Consider the following 18500-nt stretch of genomic DNA (forward strand, 5'->3'; position numbering starts at 1 on the left):
GGAAGAGGTTCTTCACCAAGAGGGTGGTCGCAGACTGGAACAGGCTCCCCAGGAACATAGTCACGGCACCAAGCCTGTTGGAGTTTAAGAACCGTTTGGACTTTGCACTTCGTCACATGGTCTGAAATTTTGGGTAGACCTGTGTGGTGCCAGGAGTTGGACTCGATGATCCTTATGGGTCCTTTCCAACTCAGGATATTCTATGGTTCTATGGTTTGTGTTGATGCTATAGGTTTTTCTATATGTCACAAGGGTTGGAATGCTTTATCGTTTTTTAACCCCATCTTTCTGATGTATTTAGCTTTGTGTCAGAGGTGACAGGAGTTTATGTCAACAGCTGTCCAGAGTCAACATGTTCTGTTGATGCATCAAGTCTTTTAATCCCTTCGTTGCTTTCATGCGTAAGCTCAGAACATTTGTGCACTAATTGCATTTTTTCAGACTACCTGAAAGAAACACCAAAAGCACCAAAAACTTACATGTTTTTTACTTATAGCATCCACTTTGGAGAACTGGTTAGTAAAATTTAGCAGGGAAGTAAAAGATCAATTTAGAAAGGAAAAACATTGTTTGGGGTTTGCAAACCTTTCAGCCCATATATGATAGGGATAAGGATAGGGATAGGATATCCTATATAATTGAAGTCACTGTTGATGGTGTGTAATATAGAGGATGTCTTCTGCCTCCTGTGAGCAACCTTATATGAAACAGAAGAAATATGCTTTTAAATGTGGTCATTAGTAGAGATATTTATTTATGTGGTATAGATACATGGCATTGTACTTAGACTTAAAGGTCTGAAAACTACTATTCAACAAGGAGAGAATGAAGACTGATGAACCTACTACAGTTTCAGCCATTAAGTTGTTTTTACCCTTATCATTCCTTGTCATTGAGAAAAAAAAAAAAAAAAAAAACAAACACCACCAAACTTCTTGTACTTAAGTATTAACATTTTATCCTTATCTTTTTTATAAAACAGGAGTGCTTTTTCTTTTTTTATTTGGTCTTGTCTAGTTTTACTTGAGTGGTTAAGCATTCAGTAACTGTCACTGTCCTGGAAAAGGTTGCATGTACTTAAAAGCACATGGGTCATGACATACCCATGTTGATAACAGCATATCTAAATAGGCAATGAGAGCCTCTGTACTTCTAAAAAGTGTTTCTTACTCGGTCTCTGAACTTGGACTCTGCCTTAAGTCATCTGTATGACCAAGAAGAATAATCTGTTAGCGTGTAGCATAACTAAGTGATGCAATTCTGAGAGATGGCTTATCAAGGTGCAGGCAAGCTTCAAGCAGAGATGTGGCTTAGAGTGCAATTCTCCTTGCGTAAAACAAGCTGTTATTTACCATGAAGGAGTTGGAGGTTTTCCTGCCAGCAGCCCTAGTTCTTAGTGACAGTAGTACAGAAATGGGATCTAACTCTGACTCACTGCTAGTAAAACTCAGACTACGCTCAATAGACCTGTGTAACAGCTTCCATGTGAACCTACATATTTTTAATACTATTTTGTGTATTTACACATGCATACACATGAATATATATACCAGTTTATCGCATACTGGGAGTGCGCAGGCTGATCTGATGCATTTCACTTCTACTGTCTTGTAAGATACTTACACTCAACAGTGTACTCAACAAGTACACTGTGCTCAACAGTGTACTTACTAACTTAACCTACTTATTCTAATACGTAAGTGAATTAGAGATGTCTAATGCAGTTCTCATGAAAAGCAATAACAACTAACAAGGTCACTGCCATGACTTAATACAGTGTTCTCATAATGTTGTTTATAGGTTATTTTGATGTTGTGAAGTATGTAAAGCGTTTGTTTCACTGCAAGTTACTTTTTTTCTTTTAAAACAAAACAAAACAAAATATGTTTTACTGTTCATACACTACTCTGTGTATTTATTTGTTATTAATTTGACTATAAACAGGAGAAATTTGGAGTCCACTGTGTGGAGTGTCAAACTCTGTTTCTGTTTAATAGGAGTATATGGGCTTCACAGAAGAAGTCTGCACATTATCATCAAAACGTAGAACTCTGCGTCCACCTTCTGTTGTAAGGAGTCCATGATGAATTGGCTTTGAAACCAGTGGATTAGCATATTAGTTGTCAATCTCTCCTGCTGATGTTCCCATGTGGAGATACCTTATGTGAGTAAGAAGTTAGACAATTGTGTAAGCTACCAGACGCTCATCAGAATTTAGATGAAGGTACAGCATTTTACCATAATATGAATGATGAATTTTGGCTTAACCTACATTGATTTTTTAGGACTCTGCTGTCATTGAAGAGGAGCCCTATGCTATTACGTTAATATTTTCTGGGATAGTTTTTCTGCAATAGCAGGTGGCCACCAGTAAGGTGTGTTGACTTAGTTACATGAGTGCATATTTATGACTTTGAATTTATACAATGTAAATGCTCTAACAAATAAGCATTACAGTGTTTATTTTGAGGTAAAATGACCTATCACATAAAGATAGGTATTGACAGCATTTATATTAACAGAGTATGAAAGAATCCATGGCTCAATTCTTTTGTAACACATAGTTGACAAGATTTCTCTTGGCTTGAATAGTGACAAATGGCAACTTAACAGACGTTCCTACGCTGAAATAAATAGAGTGATCCTTTATGATTTCATGTCTGTACCCAGGCAGAAGGGCTAAATAAATCTTAAGTGCATATCTGGTTCAGGAATAGGGATATATCAGTAAATGTTGAAGTCTAGTAGATTTTTTTCAGATGCCCCAGCCAGAATAATTAGGCCGAGTACTCTCTGGAATTCTGATTTAGAGATTTTAGAACATAGTAATAAATGTTTAAAGCTATTTTTCCTTTTCTCTTCCAACCATAGATGGTATTGTTTTTCCTCCACCAAATTTTCTGTGGAAAGGTTTATCTTGTCTTCAGAATCAAAACGTTTTGTTTGGAGAGACAGCTTTAAGTGGACTTAAATAGGAAGTCTGAAATGAGGCCCTTGCTGTATCTTATCTATAGCATCATACATATAGTTCTGTCCTAACTAGTTTACAAATACGGTTAAGGCAAGATAGCTCATGAGTGTACATATTGGCTCTGATTCAATCAACACACTGTTTTTGCTGAGCACAGAAGAGAAGAGATGTTTGGAGTTTTTCCAACAGGATATCAACCACAAAATAAAAATTTCCTGGCATCATAGCCTAATTTAAGATTATATGCTACGGAAAGCTATAAGTTCATATTGTTGTGGCAGATAGTTAATTTACACTATTCTTTCTCAGATGTTAGAAAGATAAAATGTTAACGCTTTGTAAGGTTAAACAGCATTCAGTACTCTCAAGTTCTGTCCTGGATTTCTGTGCTCATGAAATTTCACAGTAGATCAAGTTGTGGAATCTAGAATTACTCCTTAGAAATAATCCAAGATCTTGCATCTTGATGCCTATGCTACTAAAATAATACACGACTGAAGCTCAGCTTATTTTCATCCCCTTGTTTTTGTGGGACTTCTAGTTCTAAGAATTCACAGACCATTTCCAAATCCTGGCTGCGGCATCCTTCTAGTATGCAGAACCTTTGCTCCTCTCTTTCTGTCAGTCATAAATAGACTGCCACGTTCAATCTTACTGTGAAGGATTGCATCTCCTATGAGCCTGTGCTGTTCAAAATTTTGCTGTGTAGTTGCTCCACAAAACAACATGACTTTCCAATAATTGTCAGTAGATCCACGCTGATATTTCAGGGATGAAAGTCTACAAGCAGTAAGTGGATGAAAAGAAATCAGAGAAAACATGGTTGGTAAGAGGTCACTATTATTGTAGGCAGCAGTGCATTCTTAGGAAGTAGTCCTATTAATGTAACATAATACAGCTTCACTGATGGAAGTTTTGTTACCAATTCTGGTATGGAGCCAAAGTTTCATCTGAACCAAATAATGCATCAGATTTGAATAATACCTTTGCCAGTGTAATGTTAAATTGTAAAAATAATTCCTTGACTTGCTGTCAGTAGTCCAGATGTCGTTTTCACTGTGAGATTTTTTGTGAGTAATTATGGAAGATTCCATCCGTTATTGTTGTGGTCAAAAGGTAAGTGTTCCAGCCTGCTGTCCTCTGGGAAACATGATGAACCAAGTTTCAACTCAGTAATGAAAAGGAAATCTGAGCACCCTGATCTAGTAAAGCTTATAAACACTTGATTAGCTTGTAATGTGCTAGAGAGATCATTGATAAAGCAGGGCTAAAGCTGTCATGCTTTCCTGGATTTGAGGCAAGGGGCTTAAGGCCTGTTCAGTTAGCATAGCCTCCATTTCGTATATAAAGTTATGCCCATGTTTTTACACAAGTAATTCATTTTACAATGACCTATTAGACAGTCTTTTCTAACTGTAGTTAAGTACATAAAATTTTGCAAAAGAGGAGTTTTTCTTAGTATCTGGACTTAATTGTTTGCTTGGTCTAACTTACTGAATCAAGCAGGGATTCTAAATAATTCAAAGGTGAATTTGCATTTATGGAAAATTGGCAGGATGGGTGATTCAAAAATGGAGATACTTGTAGCTCTTGATGTCAGAATCTACTGAACTATGTGGTGGTTATCTTTGCTGGTGGGTTTGATTATGTTAATGATATTGTTACAAAGAATTCAGACTTTGATTTCTTTTACTGAAGTCACAAGTGCAGTGGTTTCAATATTGCTAGCACTAAACATGGTAAGTGGTTAACACAGACAAGAATATTTTAATAGGTGCTTTTGCGCACAGGTTCAGTGGAAGATGCATCTTTGCCTTTCATGTGTTACTTAAACAATGCAGGGTTATGTGTTTTGGGATTAAGGCAACAAGTTGTAAATAAGTAAAGCAGCAATGTCAGAATGTTAAAAGCTGCTAGAATGTTTTCTCCATCGCTTCAGTCTGACTCACCTTTGCACTTTTCTGTCTGTACTGCTGCTGAGGCACAATGTTCTTGGTATATTGTTGTACCTTAGCAAAGGCTCCCAACCCTCAGCGCTCCCTTAAAAGAAAACAGGGAGGAGATCTTAGTGTGGCATCCTTTCCTGTAAGTTTGTGGAACTAAGTTGCGGAGTTTTGAGTGGGCTGGTAGAGAAGGTACTTAGTTTTGGACTTGACTGTGAGATTTGGACTTAACCTGTGGGTTATATATGCAAGTTGGCAGGAGAATTGGCTGAGAGGAGATTTTGGCTGAGCAGGGTTGGTTTTATTTTCATAGCTGTTCCTGCTTTGCTTGACCTCTGCATTCAGTACTAATATTAGTATGGCACATTAACATGCTAAAAAAAAAAAAAAAAAAAGAAAACAGAACTTCTATTATGCAGTGCCACCTTGTATGGTTGTGCAGATCTGAAATTCATGTCTTAGTTAAGAAGCTGGTCAGGGTATGAAGAAACCTCTTCAGTTTCCTCTTTATGTTGCCACGTGCATCCATCTTTAAATAAGTTACTGAAAACTATGTAGCATATTGATCAGTCCCCAGAAAGGAAGCAGGATGGCTGTGCTTCCTGAGTTCCAAGAGCCCTTCAAAGATAGCAACAGAAATCCGTGCTTCAGCCTTCACTAAGAAAATTGTGTTCAAGTTACAGATTTTGGGTCCCAGGAAACTCCTGTGTTGTGGTCTTTTATTTCCATTGTTCAGAAAGGATTTCTCTGAGTGTTAGGATGTCTGTTCCAGTTAAGCACAGCTCACAGCAGGTTGAGTTAGGCCATGACAAATGTGTAAAAGGACATGAAGTTCACAAGAACAGTTTCCATACTAGATGTAACTGCTAGGGATGCAGGAAACAAAGACGGAAGATGGATAGCAGCTGCAGCTACAGCTGTGAATGGGCAGAATATGGTGCCTATGTTGCGTTATTTGTTTCACATGGCATAGACATATACTTAGTGTCTAACTGCAACACAGGAATTACCCTGCTTGTCCAGCATTGTTTCTGTAACACCCTACATATGGTTTGTCAGGGTTATATCAAAATTATTCCAAGCCAAGTGTGAATGACAACAGTTTAGATAAGGTCATCAGTAGAATCTAAACAGTGGGATATGTATTAAACTGAGGTGCCAAAGCTGCTGCATTGATCTAGGGTTGAACATGAAAGTATTTGGCTAGCACTTGTCTATAATGTTCCAGGCTATCACAGGTGACATATACTGTACAAAACTTCCTGGTTTTCTTGGGTGTACTTCAAATCTTAGCAATATTTCTTGCTCTCCTCAGGCCTGAAAATGGTAGGGTAAGTCTGTTTAACAGTACTAACATGCTTGGTGTAGTGGAAGTGAGCAATATAACCCTGACAAATTTAGCAAGGGAAGAATTCTCATACTGGTTTAATTTCCTAGTAATGCAAAAGATACAGGAACCAGAGTCTGGAGAAAGTCTAGGATCCAGGTGCCTCTGATTTCCCTCCCCACTCTTCCTCTCTTTTCCTTGTTTTTCTTTAGGCTGAAGTTGTTATTGAACTACTAATCAAAGCCATGCTTAAACACTGACCACGATCTCTTGTTTCCTTATTGGTTAAGTTGAATGGCTTTGAAAATTGGTAAGGTTTTATGTGATCTCCTGAATGCAGTGGATGTGCTGGTAGTGTTTCAAGAGATTCCAAAACAAACAAATCATTTAAAAAAATACCTTCCTACTTTTTTTTGTTTTGTTATTTCAGGTGGCCTGGGTGTGTTGATCATAGAATTGTTAGGGTTCTTCTAAGGCTGCTTCAGAGGTATAAGGTTTCAGGATTGAACCGTTTAGATGGGAGTAAGGTGACTAAACTTCAACATTATGCCTTTTAAAACTCTTGAAAAGTGGACTTATACCTTTAAACTCACCCATAAACCTCTGATACTTTTAAAGCATAATCTCATATAATGGTTATTTGATCTAGTCAGTTAAAATATTGATCTATTTCATGTCTAGTTCTATATATGAAAGACGATTTATTGTTAATTTACTTTCCTTACTAATAAATTTACAGTATTTGGTCTCCCTCAGGCCTTGCTGTCAAAATCTGTATTTTTCATTTTTAGTTTTTATAAGATAACTTACAAGTAGTAATGATTCTAGAGCCACTGGCCTAGAAGATAAGATATAGGAGATTCAAGTCTTTGATCCACGAACTCCCACTTATATACGCAAACCAAAATACTTCCAACAGAAGGAATTAAAAGTCTCCAGGTAATCTATTCTCATTTGCTCCACTAGGTCACTCACCTGAATATATGGGAAAGAAAGGAACAGAAATCACTGATACTCATGGTAAGTGTTGACTATTGGAAAATGATGTGCTTTGATTTTTTTTTTCAGAAGTTTTGTGAAAAATCTTTTAATTATCTTATATTCTGTTTATAGTAACTGACACAAACTGTTTTATGTTGCAAGTTTGATTTTGAGCAAACAATATTTTAGGCTTTTTACCTTGGTAAGGACAGTTTCAGTTTGGGTTTGGATACAGTTTGAATGATACCTTGGGGAGAGGGAAAGTGTAGTTCCTTAACTGATGCTAAAAGCCTAATTATTCTTACAATTCTGTTCTTTAGCATCTACGTTACAGTTAAGGTTTTGCTGCATACAGTTGTTTGGCAGAGTAGATATGCATGGATGGCGACTCATGGTTGTGCACTGCAAATTTTATTTCCCATTGTGATCAACCAAGAGGCTAGCTGGGAAGAGAAATAGATTTACTTAGCATTTTGACTTTATTTGTAATACAGGTATTGCAGTAGCGTGCTACTTTTTCCTTTTAATTTTGTGTATATTCAATGGTAAGTTATATCCAAGTCCTATATAAAGGATTTGCAGTCTAGACTTTCTAGACAAAATCACTGGTAAATAAAAGACATGCCTCACAAGTTGATGATATGATCTACAAAGCGTATCCAGGGGTTTGTTTTCCTCTTTCTTCTAATGCTATGAAGCATTTGTTCTGTTTTATCTTGGGACTTGTTTTAAGAGTAGAAACATGTATGAAATTATATTTTTATTTGCATACGGATTTCAAATGCACTTCTTCGGAGTCTTATTATATATAATATGTGTATTTTTATATCTATGAAAAACATTTGGCTAAGTTTTAGTGTCACTTCAGTTTCTTAACTCAAAAGGGAAGCAAAATGAATAATCATAAGCTTTTGAATCATGATCTCAAAAAATAATTCTTGTCTACCTCAGTATAGCTTGTGGAGTTCCAAAGAATACTCTGTAATTAACGCTGAGACAGTATAGTGGGTAAAGAATGCTGTCTTGAGATGAAATCAAAGAACTTGATTTAAACCTCCTGAGTTATATATCTAACTGCCTCCGACTCTTTGTTAGATCTAGGACAAGCTAAGTAAGTTCTCTTGGCCAATGTTAGAGCATGTCTGAGAGCTAGTAGCTTTCATAAATAAGCACTTTTGATTGCCATGTAAAAACACACATGAAACAGGGCGTAGCAGGCTCAGTTACACTGAATAGCTGAGTGATAAGGGAGGACTGCCATTGTCTGGCTTTTTTTGTAATGGCTAGCATAGACAGTATTGCCTTTACTGCACTGATGATCCACTGCTATAAGAGGCAGTGTCTCACACACATGCAATTAAATATTATCTGGAACCAAGATCACTATGTTTTCCACCACTTTGTTTTAATTTTGTTTCTATCTCTGCTGCCACGTTGTTGTTCTTGATTATGAGTTTGAAAGGCATGCCCTGCCAGGCAGCTAAAAAAGCTAAAAAATATAAGAAAAGATTACTGTAGAGCATAAACCAAACACAAACAATGTTTGGAACTAACATTGCACACCAAAAAGTTCTTGCCAAAAAAAAAAAAAAAAGTTTTGGCAATAGAGGAAACAATAACCAATTGTAAATCCAATACTGCTCTCATACATGTACAGAGCAGTTGTTGCTTTGTAAACATCTTCCTCTCTTAGCAGTTAAAAAACAGGTTAACTTTTCTACACTCTAAGCCCACCCCAAGTCCCCTTGGTAGTTTTTTAGGGGAAGAAAAAACAAAAACCACAAGGCAAAAAAGAAACAACCATTCAGCCAATCCCATATGAAAGCTTGACTCACTGCAGCCTGAGGCATAGTGCAGAATCCAGCTTTTTGGAAAGACAAGTTCTTCCAGTTGCTGGAGAAGGGAGTGGAGGGATGAGAGCCTGTGTCATGGATTTCAAATGCAACATGATTTGCAATGTGAAGAATTGGTCACTGTATACTTTCAAGACTGGTTTTAAGTGTTTCTTTTTTTTCTTAAGTGAACAACTTTTGATGTGCCCAAAAGAAGGTGGATTTTGAGAAGCTGCTGATCTGTTTAAATAAAAATCTTTCCTCAAATTTGTCTTAAATAATTTGAGGTAAAGGAAAAACAAAAATCAAGTGCCATGGGTTTCATCTCACCTAACTTTAGACAGCTACCTTATAAACTATTCCCACTATGTTCCTTTATATCAATGAGCATAATTTGGCATGCTCAGGGTGCAGTTACATATCTTTTAGAAAGACAATTTGCACACTAGAATTTCTTGCTTTTTTCCATTGTACATACTGACTGTCTGTGATGACGATATCTAGAGTGCAGGTCTCTGTTAGGTTGGGTTTGCCATATGCTCTTTGTGTTCACAATTTCTGCAGCATTTGCTGTGTCTTGATATAAACTGGATCTACAATTATTGTTACTATCACAACATTATTTTGAGACTTATTTTGGATATTTTTTAATTGTAATCCTAGTTTGAATGATAATTTCACTTTCATTAAAGAACACCTCCAAGTACTATGAAAACAGAGGAATCTTAGTGCTGTGATTTGTAAGCTAACGTTCCGTTAACTTACTGGGGATTGACTCGTGCTTTTTGCACTTCTTGGGTGCACAACCATGCCGGTCAATCCAAATTAAAGTTCTGTTTGCTTGGCTTCCAGTTCCTCCCAAATATCAGGTGAGAACAGTGGTTACAAAGATGAGGTAGTTAGCTGACGATATGCCTAGATACTCAGTATACCATTTAGTAACGATATTGAAAATTGTGATGTGTGGAAAAAAAGCTAAGAGGTTCTATCAAGCCTGATTAACATACATTTTAACAAATTTTATTTGACAGGAGCAATAAAATATCCAGTATATAATGTCTTTATGATCACTGGGAATGTAATTCACAAGTTTGCCTTGCTACCCATTTCCTAGTGCTTTCCCGCAGCTGTGTGAACACTACATTTGAGGTGAAATGAAACCCTTAAAATTACAACCATGCTGCATTTAGTGAAATGATGAGAAATTTCTGTGAAACACTGATTTAGTACTCTGTGGCCAGATTGTAATACAAGATATATGCCAAAAGTAATTTGATATCTAGCCATGACTGATGATGGAATCATAATCAGTTGTGAAAAAGGAACTCTCATAGATAACTTCCTCACAACATCACAAAAAGCAAAGTTTGTGTACCAAAAAATCTGAAAATACTGGGTCAAGCCACAGCAATTAAAAGTCCTTGTCCTGTGTGCTAAAGGATACTGGTTCCCCCATTTTAGTAGGCCAGCAACATCTGACCCAGCAAAAAGGATAGCCAGTAGGTAGTACAAGACCTATCTATTTCCATTGCAGCAGACCACTGCGTAATATGTATGTGTAAAGACTGGGGGGTCTGATTTCAAGGAGTTGTGACAAAAAGAAGTTCCCGTTAAGTCTTTTCTGCCCTACTAACATAGCCAGTCTCAAATATAACAGGAATGGTAGTAGTGTGGTTGGAATTTTTTTTTTTCAAGTCCTTGAGGGAAAAAAATCTAAAAAAATCCTGTGATACTGCTGCTTTTTTCAAGATTTTTTTTTTTTCTCTCTGAGAGATACAGAGAGATTCAAATATAGATGCAGTGTCTATCCAGCATGTGCTATTTATTGATCATAAAAGTGGATAGGAATTTGCTTATATTTAATAATAATAATTATTATGTAAAGAGAACATGACCTAACGTCCAGTTTCAAGGGACCTGAAAGTTTCTCATCATTATCAACTCTTGCAAATTGTAGTGAACCTGTTGCAATATATTGATTTTTAAACCCCTGCTTTTGATTATGGTTGTTAAAAATTGGTTGTATACGTGGTTGTATGAAGATTTTAACTTAAATTTGAAAGAGTACATTTCTTTTTTCTTGAATATGGTTCATGTGTAATCTTGCAACTAAGAGACTGAAATGAAAATGCATTATCCATCATTCAAACGACCACTGCAACACCACCATTGAACAGTTCACCTTGGCAGGATAGGTCTCTCAGTATTACATCTTTTTCAAGTACTTCTCCACACATGGTTCCTGGCAGAATGTCAGGGGTTCTGTTCTCTGAACTGATTTGCTTGCTCATCATTTTAAGAGCCCCAGGAAGCAGTTCTGATGTATTTGAGGCTTATGAACGTAGCTTGTTTGAACTGTATTTGGTAGGCCCATAAGGCAAATAATTAGATGAATCTCTTCATTGATTGAGGAACAAAGTTATGGCAGGTTTTGTTATACTTATTGATGATAATCCAGTCGAGGAAAACTTGTGTTTCCTTTGAAAAGAAAGGAGGCTTCAAGTCTTGTGTGATATGCTTCATCACAATTTCTGAATTTTAAGTAAACGTGGTCTGTAGTGATAAATATTCCAGGTATTGGTTTAATGTTTAGAATTTAATGCCAGACTTGCACTATCAGCAAAAACACTAAACATTATTACTCTGAGTTTAAAAGACTTTAAGTGTCAGCCAGAGACAGAGATCAAGGGATTTATCAAAGCCATTTTAGGGAAAGTGGGAAAAGTCAGTTGCAAAAATACCAGCTGAGATAGGCCTTTCCTAGTGGAACTGGAGTTTTTCCATTCATTACTGAGAGTGGAATTCAGAATTTGAATGCACTTGGGTGTCAGAGATCTTACATGGGTGTATTTTGATAGAGTATCTTTGCATTCATGTTTTCTTTTCCTGGGAAATGCAGGAAGTGTAAGGTGTACTGTGAAAAAATTGTGTAGTAATCAAACTCCCCTACCAATGAGCCCATGCACTTCTTATATCCAAAAAGTTAAAAAATTACTGTTTTATTTATATAACGCAAAGTTGTTTTACTTGCAATATATGCTTCACTCATTAGAAGTTTTGGTACTCTCTAAGCTTCCACATATGGTTTGATTCTTAATAAACTGTGTCTTCAAAAAGAACCTAAGGCATTACTTACTGGATTCTTGAATTTGTCAGAGCTGTATTTGTTCGCACAGAAATGCTCCTACACATTTTAGAATCTTTTTACTGGATTTTAGTAACTAGAGTGTAATTTCTATATTGCCTGCTATGTGGTAAGAAAATGATTGCACAATATGACATAACTAATTTTGCTTTTTAAGAAGGAATGGTTACTTTTTGAATCTGAAAACACTTCTATCAAACCGAACAATCCTCATATCCACGAGAGGTTTGCAACATTTGTCCAGTTTTTAAGCCACATGAAAATCAATATTACTGTTCCCATGAGCTTTAGTTTTTTTCTATGGAATCTTTCAGCTTGATTTAAATAATAAAAAGATTGCAAGCAAATAATTCAAAGAAAGTATGATTTAATCAGTGTAGTAGGCAAATGGCAAGGAGTTCACCTCTAAAGCAATTTTCAATATATTCTGTTTAGATGGAAGCGTTGATAGAAATGAGTGGGACTTTTCTTTCATCTCGTTGAATTCTAGGTCCTAATGAATCTCTAGATTCTCTTCCGTTGTTGGAAGCTTATCCTCAATTGCTTTGAAGAACAAATATTTCATCGTCAGGACGCAGCACATTGCATGCCTTGCAGGCATTCTCTTGTGTAGTTGACTTCTTAACCCCCAATCATTTTCTTTATCTCTAACTTCTCCTCCTCTGAGTTAGTCGTGGTATCACAAGTAGGTTACAGGAAGGTGAGGGGATACAAAGACTTAACTTCTAGACCAATATAAGGGAGGGGGACAGCAATAATGTACAGTTGAACATGAGATACAAACTAGTTTGTTGTGGTCTTAACTACCTGCATAACTAATACAGTCGTGGATTTCATTTTCATTTATTCAGAAAGGTAGTTCGCTTCTCAGAGACATTACATGCAAGGTTTTGTGTCAGTTTACGTGCTTTCAACAAAACCTTTTCCAAATTTCTTCAGATTAAGGAAGCAGTTCAACATTGCATGAGTTTCCTTTCATTGCTTGCATAAATCTCAGTCTGAGTATTTTAGTGTTATACTAAAAAGCAGACGAAGAGGTGTTATTTGATTGTAAGATGCTTGATTATCGCAAAAAGAGTGAACTTACGGAAAACAAGTGTTTCACATTGCCGTTCTTTATACTGCTGAATATCTGTGACTGGCTAAAGTATTTACAAAACAGCGAGTCTTTTCATTTTTAAGAGGTTCCAAAAATTAAAAACAGCTGAGGGTAGTTCAATATCTGGCAGGGGAGCTGGCTGGATCTGCCAAAGAGTATCTCACATATAGGGTATACATGTGAAATATACGAACTTGTTATTGTGTGTATTAGATCTATGTGATGAAGATAAAATATCAAATTCCATGTCTAAATTTTTACATTTGCTATCAGATTACAGATATTCCGGCTCCAGCTTGTCAAACCTCAACGATGTAAACACAGGCTTTATATGTTCATCCTGTTTTTAAAGATGTAAATCCTCATCTCACAATGGCATCACTTGGAAGGATACTCACTGGCTCTCACAATGAACATCAGACAGTGGAGTTAGGTGTTGAACCTCTGGCACATGGAGGTAAGGGAGGACAGGAGACTGTTACTCCACTCAGCATTTTAGGGTTAGCCAACACTCCGCAGCATTTTCTGCTAGTGTAGCTATACACTGTAGCTTCCCAGAAGAGCTCCACAGTTGTGAAGCTCGAGACCAGAAACCCCAGGTTAATGGAAGCTTTTGAAAATATTCTCAGTTTTTTGTTGTTGGTTTTGTTGGTTTTGTTGTTCATAGGACACTTATATAGTCAAAATTATTATGAAGTGTCAATATTGGTTGTTGCCCTCTAGCACTTGTGAAAGTATCAGATGAATTGAGAAAAAAGTTTGAAAACTATCCTGCTTTCTGTGACTGAAGAAGGACAGATGTATCAGACAGGAAACTAAGTTTATTTTTAAAAGAGGGCACAGTATATAAAAGGTCTGAGATACTTCACTGAAATCAGAAATCAAAACTTTTCAAATCTTGCGTAGATAACATTTCAAAGTTCTGCAGTAAGACCTCTGCTTGTGCTACTTTGAATGAAGCTATAAATTAAGGCCTAATGTTAAGAATTAAAATTGTTATGAATTAAGTAGGGTTTCTGTACATTGTTATGTTTTGTACCTCATTAGGATTCAAATAGGAGCAAATGATACAACACAAGGGAGCTACCTAATTTCTGAGGATTAGGATGTTAGTATCCGCTCAGTTTCCTCTTCCTGTTTGTACAAGTGTTTGAGAATAGCTCAGTGGTTTGGCGCAATGGGAGAGGAGGCAGATGAAGGGATGTTTTTGTGAAGATCAGGATCATCCTCCATGTCATAGGACTGGGCAGATGTCAGAGCTGAAGGATTTCTGTCTTGATCATATTAAATATTTGGACTTTTCATCATAATTACTGACTTTAGAAGAAAGACATTGCAGCCTTTAACTGTTCCCTTTTTTTGTTTGTTTTTTCCTCCCTGCAAAGTCATGTCTCTATTTGTGGTGTTACCCTGAAGGTGTTATGAATGCTGTCAGCAGATGATACAGTACAAGATCACGGTGGAAAAATATGTTGGTACTATCTGTCCTTGTCCAGAGTCAGCCTCCTTAAGCCCTAGGCCTTCTTGTCAGAGCCCCGATTAGCTCTGGGTATTCATCTTCTCTTATAGGCTGTAACCAACAGAGAAGAAAGAAATGATTGTTCTTGTCTGAAGATACCAAAACCCTAAAAAAGGGCCTAAGTATCCCTGTTAATGATTGGAAGCATCCAATTTACTGAGTTCCATGGATTTTAAATAAGGTTTAAAAAGTTCGTTTTAATGAAGGCTTAACTCTAAGGTGATCTTGTTCTTTGATGACTATAGGAAGTGGTCGTTTATACTTTTTACCCCATCTCTAGCAGTTCAGTTTGTAAGGTCTCGGTGCTTGTCTCTGGCCAGACGAAAGGTTGGTTTCTGTCCAGCAATACTTCAGTCCAGCAGGACTTCACCTGAAGGAAGTAGTACAGCTAAGCATGATCCTGTGCCAAAATCAACTGTTGTAACAGTTCATCCTTTGGCCATGCTACCCTATCTGTTTGCGTATGATGAATGATTCTATTTCTATTCTTTAGTTCTTCATGCATTAGGAAACATCTTACTGCTCTTTTTTCCCTCTGTGGTCTGGCTGCCACATCTCACCAGTTCAGATAACTGAGCTTCTCATTTTCATTCAGCTGCCTATGAATTAGAGCATGGCAATTTGCATAGTTTGACTATCTTTTACATATTGACTCGCCCACCTCTGCCAGGATTTTTCGTAGCTTCTGTTGCAAGAGATCTGTAGGCATGGTTGTGCAGATATTTGTGTACTCAAGACCTAGAAGGAAGGGTAGTTAAAACTATCTTATAGGGTTCTTTAGCACTCTTCTCTTTATTTGTTTGAAAGTTTGTTAATGAAGAAAAAATATGCATAAAAAGAAAGTCTTGTCTGTGTTCCTGTGAGCAGAAGCAGGACTTTCAACTAGAGTGGGACCAGGATTTCGTTGTATGTGTGTAACGTAAGGGCTGTGGGTAGCACCAGTTTACGTTTCTGACTGGATGGCTGTCTGGAAGGCCATGAATGCTACAAGTTTTTCCAGCAGGGAAGAAAGCATGGCTGTGGACTGAGGAGCCTCTATACTGATCCTGTTCATCTACAGAGAAAGTAGGATAAACATTTTCCCTGAAAACAGGATATAAGAATAATTAGAAGAAGTTTCCTTGCTTTCAGCTGGAAGCCTCATTTAGCTAGCACCAGACCCTGCAACTTTTTCAAAGTTTTTTCCCTTTTATTTACACTGCCAAGGCTTCAGCAACTGTCTAGATGTAGTCATTGATGCATTTGTCCTTTTTCTCCTCACTTTTTCTTTTCCTGCTGTCAGAGTTGCACATCTTCTGTTTCAGAACATTACCCAGGAAACATTTGTTTGTTCCTGAGCAAGCCTGTATATGCTTTCTTTGTGTGTCAGTGACGTGTCTGTGGTTTGGTTTTGAGTTTCTGGCCGTCTTGCACATTGAAGCTGGATAGAGGGTAGATTTCCCACTCATAGTTTGTAGGGATATTTAACTCATAATAATACCATTTACTCAACATCTTGACTGATTATATGTGTAAACTGGATAGGAGCGGCCATTATTCTGACACTGTCATAGTTTTGTTGTTTGAAGTTAGTGTTCACTGAAGTATCATTGGTTCGTTATCTTAGCCAAGGTTACCGTTCCTTGTCAGAAAGTACCCTGATGGCACTACGGTCTGAACACTTTAGATACATACTAAAGGGCTCAGTTATCTTTCTCAGCAGCAACACAATCTGCATTTTAGATGACTGGGATCACACACACACAGGTTCTGTGGGACTGATCCAAGTGTAATTGATAGATGTATCACTGGAGTTAAGGGCTGGTTGCATGTCTGAACAGGCTGGTAACATCCTCGTAAGAAAATTGTTGTAGCAGTTGTATGCCTGTAAACTTATATTTGAAGTTTTAGAAATGCTAGATTCAGGCCCCCTGAATAACCCTGTATTTAGAGCAGAAGATGTGGTAGAGCACCTGCCTTTTTTGAGGTGGAAACATGATAGAAAAAGAGGGAATGTCCGCAGTTATTGAAACTGCCTGCTGAACTGTTTTTGACCATATAAGCTAATAAAGTTCAACTGTGACCTTGTTTAAGCTTATTCCAAAAGTGAAGTCATTTCTGGCATCTAAAGCAAGTCCTTGAAGCTTTAAAATCATGGCTCTATAAACTGTGTTCCTCTGCATTACAAATAAACTATTAGTATGCACCATTTAAGACGTGAATATGGGCTGTTTTGCTTCAACCCATATGCACAGTTCAGAAGGTCAGGCATTACCACAGTATCTCTCCTGTTATTTTAGGGCTCTCATGTGTTATGGTTGGCCCTGATCACATGGCATTTGGTTTCAGTTATTTTTCCATGGGTTTGGCTTTTAAGAATAGACACATTTCAAGAAAAATCCAACAAGTTGTAAAGTTCACAAAGACTGAGGACTGTGATCACTTTTAGACTTCAGCAGCTGAAAGAAGATAAGCATCTTATTTTAAGGACTGTGACTTTTTAACCTAAATAGAGCAAGTCTAAGTTATTGGTAATGGAGAAAGCAAAATTTGTTAAGGGTTATGCGATGGGGAGAGGCAAAAAGAAAATAGAAGCAGTTAGTATTGTAATAGCTGTGAATTTCTTTCTAATTCACACTGATTATTGCTAATTTCTCTAAATTTAGAGGCAAATGGATGCAAAAGTGGAGAAACAGTGCTCTTTGTTGCAGTTGAATAATTAGTTTGATAAATAATGCAAGGAGGCAAAAAGGGATTCCCTTCTGGTCAAAATGTTGACCCTTTGATCTCCAGCTGTGGCTCATCATTTAAACTGGTGTTTTTCTTGTTGCTGTGGTTTTTACTGTAAGATGTTGTTTTTAACCTCTGTGTAAAGACCCATACAGCAAATGTGGGCACCCTTTGTTTAAAGAGTGCCTGGGGGGTAGAGTCAAAATTCCAAGGGCTACGTTTCAAAATGTACATGGCTGTTGAAATGATCAAATTCTAGTAGTATTAAAAGGAGTGTTTCTCTCCTCTGTTGTCTCAATACTGAAAACTTGCCTCAGGACTTACAGACTCACCATCTAAATGGTGTGGTAAGATTTTCAAAACCAGGAGCTGCTTAATACTTTAGAAAATGTTTCCTCAGATTCATTCCTAAGAATGCTTCTGAATGTTGAATGAAATAAATCAATGCCAGCATGAAAGAAGGGCATTTTGCGTATCTGTGGATTGGTAGAGACTAGCTGCTTGTGTAGAAATGCAAGAAGGCAAGGGAGACCTGAAGGAATGTGTATTTAGGTCTTTTCGATCATAAAGAAGAGTATTATATACACGTAAATCCAGAGAACATATAACTTTATAAGGAACTTGTGGATGTGGAATTCTAAAAGACTAGTGAATGTGGCAGGGTTTATTTCATCTTTTCAGGTTCTGCAAACAATCCGCTGTCAATGGAAATGTGAGGCAGTAGCCCTAACAGGAGATCAATAAAATGCCAGAAAACCTTGATAGGAGCTACAGATTAAGACGATACTTCTCAGCCCTGCTATCTTGGACACGTTTACCCTTTTACTTGTATCATTGTAGAGAGAATAAACTACAAAGGAATTTGTAAATCATATAGATCCTTAGAAGTTTCCTGGTATTAATTGTCAAATCAGCATAAGGTACATATGTGCAAGTACCCATTTACAGTATGCTATCACAGTATAAAAAATTAT

The 18500-nt window shown here is 37.1% G+C and overlaps 1 protein-coding gene across 13 annotated transcripts in view; it reads left to right on the top strand.

Annotated features, from left to right (window-relative positions):
* Positions 1–2003: 2003 nt before the first annotated feature.
* LOC311438201 (uncharacterized protein) overlaps positions 2004–18500 on the top strand; it is an 87233-nt gene continuing 70736 nt past the window's right edge. For all 13 annotated transcript variants that reach the window (XR_014693985.1, XR_014693986.1, XM_084522324.1 and 10 more), the window contains exons 1-2: positions 2004–2164; positions 7208–7261. The gene's annotated coding sequence lies outside the window, so the exon portion shown is untranslated. The remainder of the gene's footprint in view (positions 2165–7207; positions 7262–18500) is intronic.

This window comes from Aythya ferina (genome assembly GCF_964211825.1).
Source record: "Aythya ferina genome assembly, chromosome: 5".
Taxonomy (NCBI): Eukaryota; Metazoa; Chordata; class Aves; order Anseriformes; family Anatidae; genus Aythya; species Aythya ferina.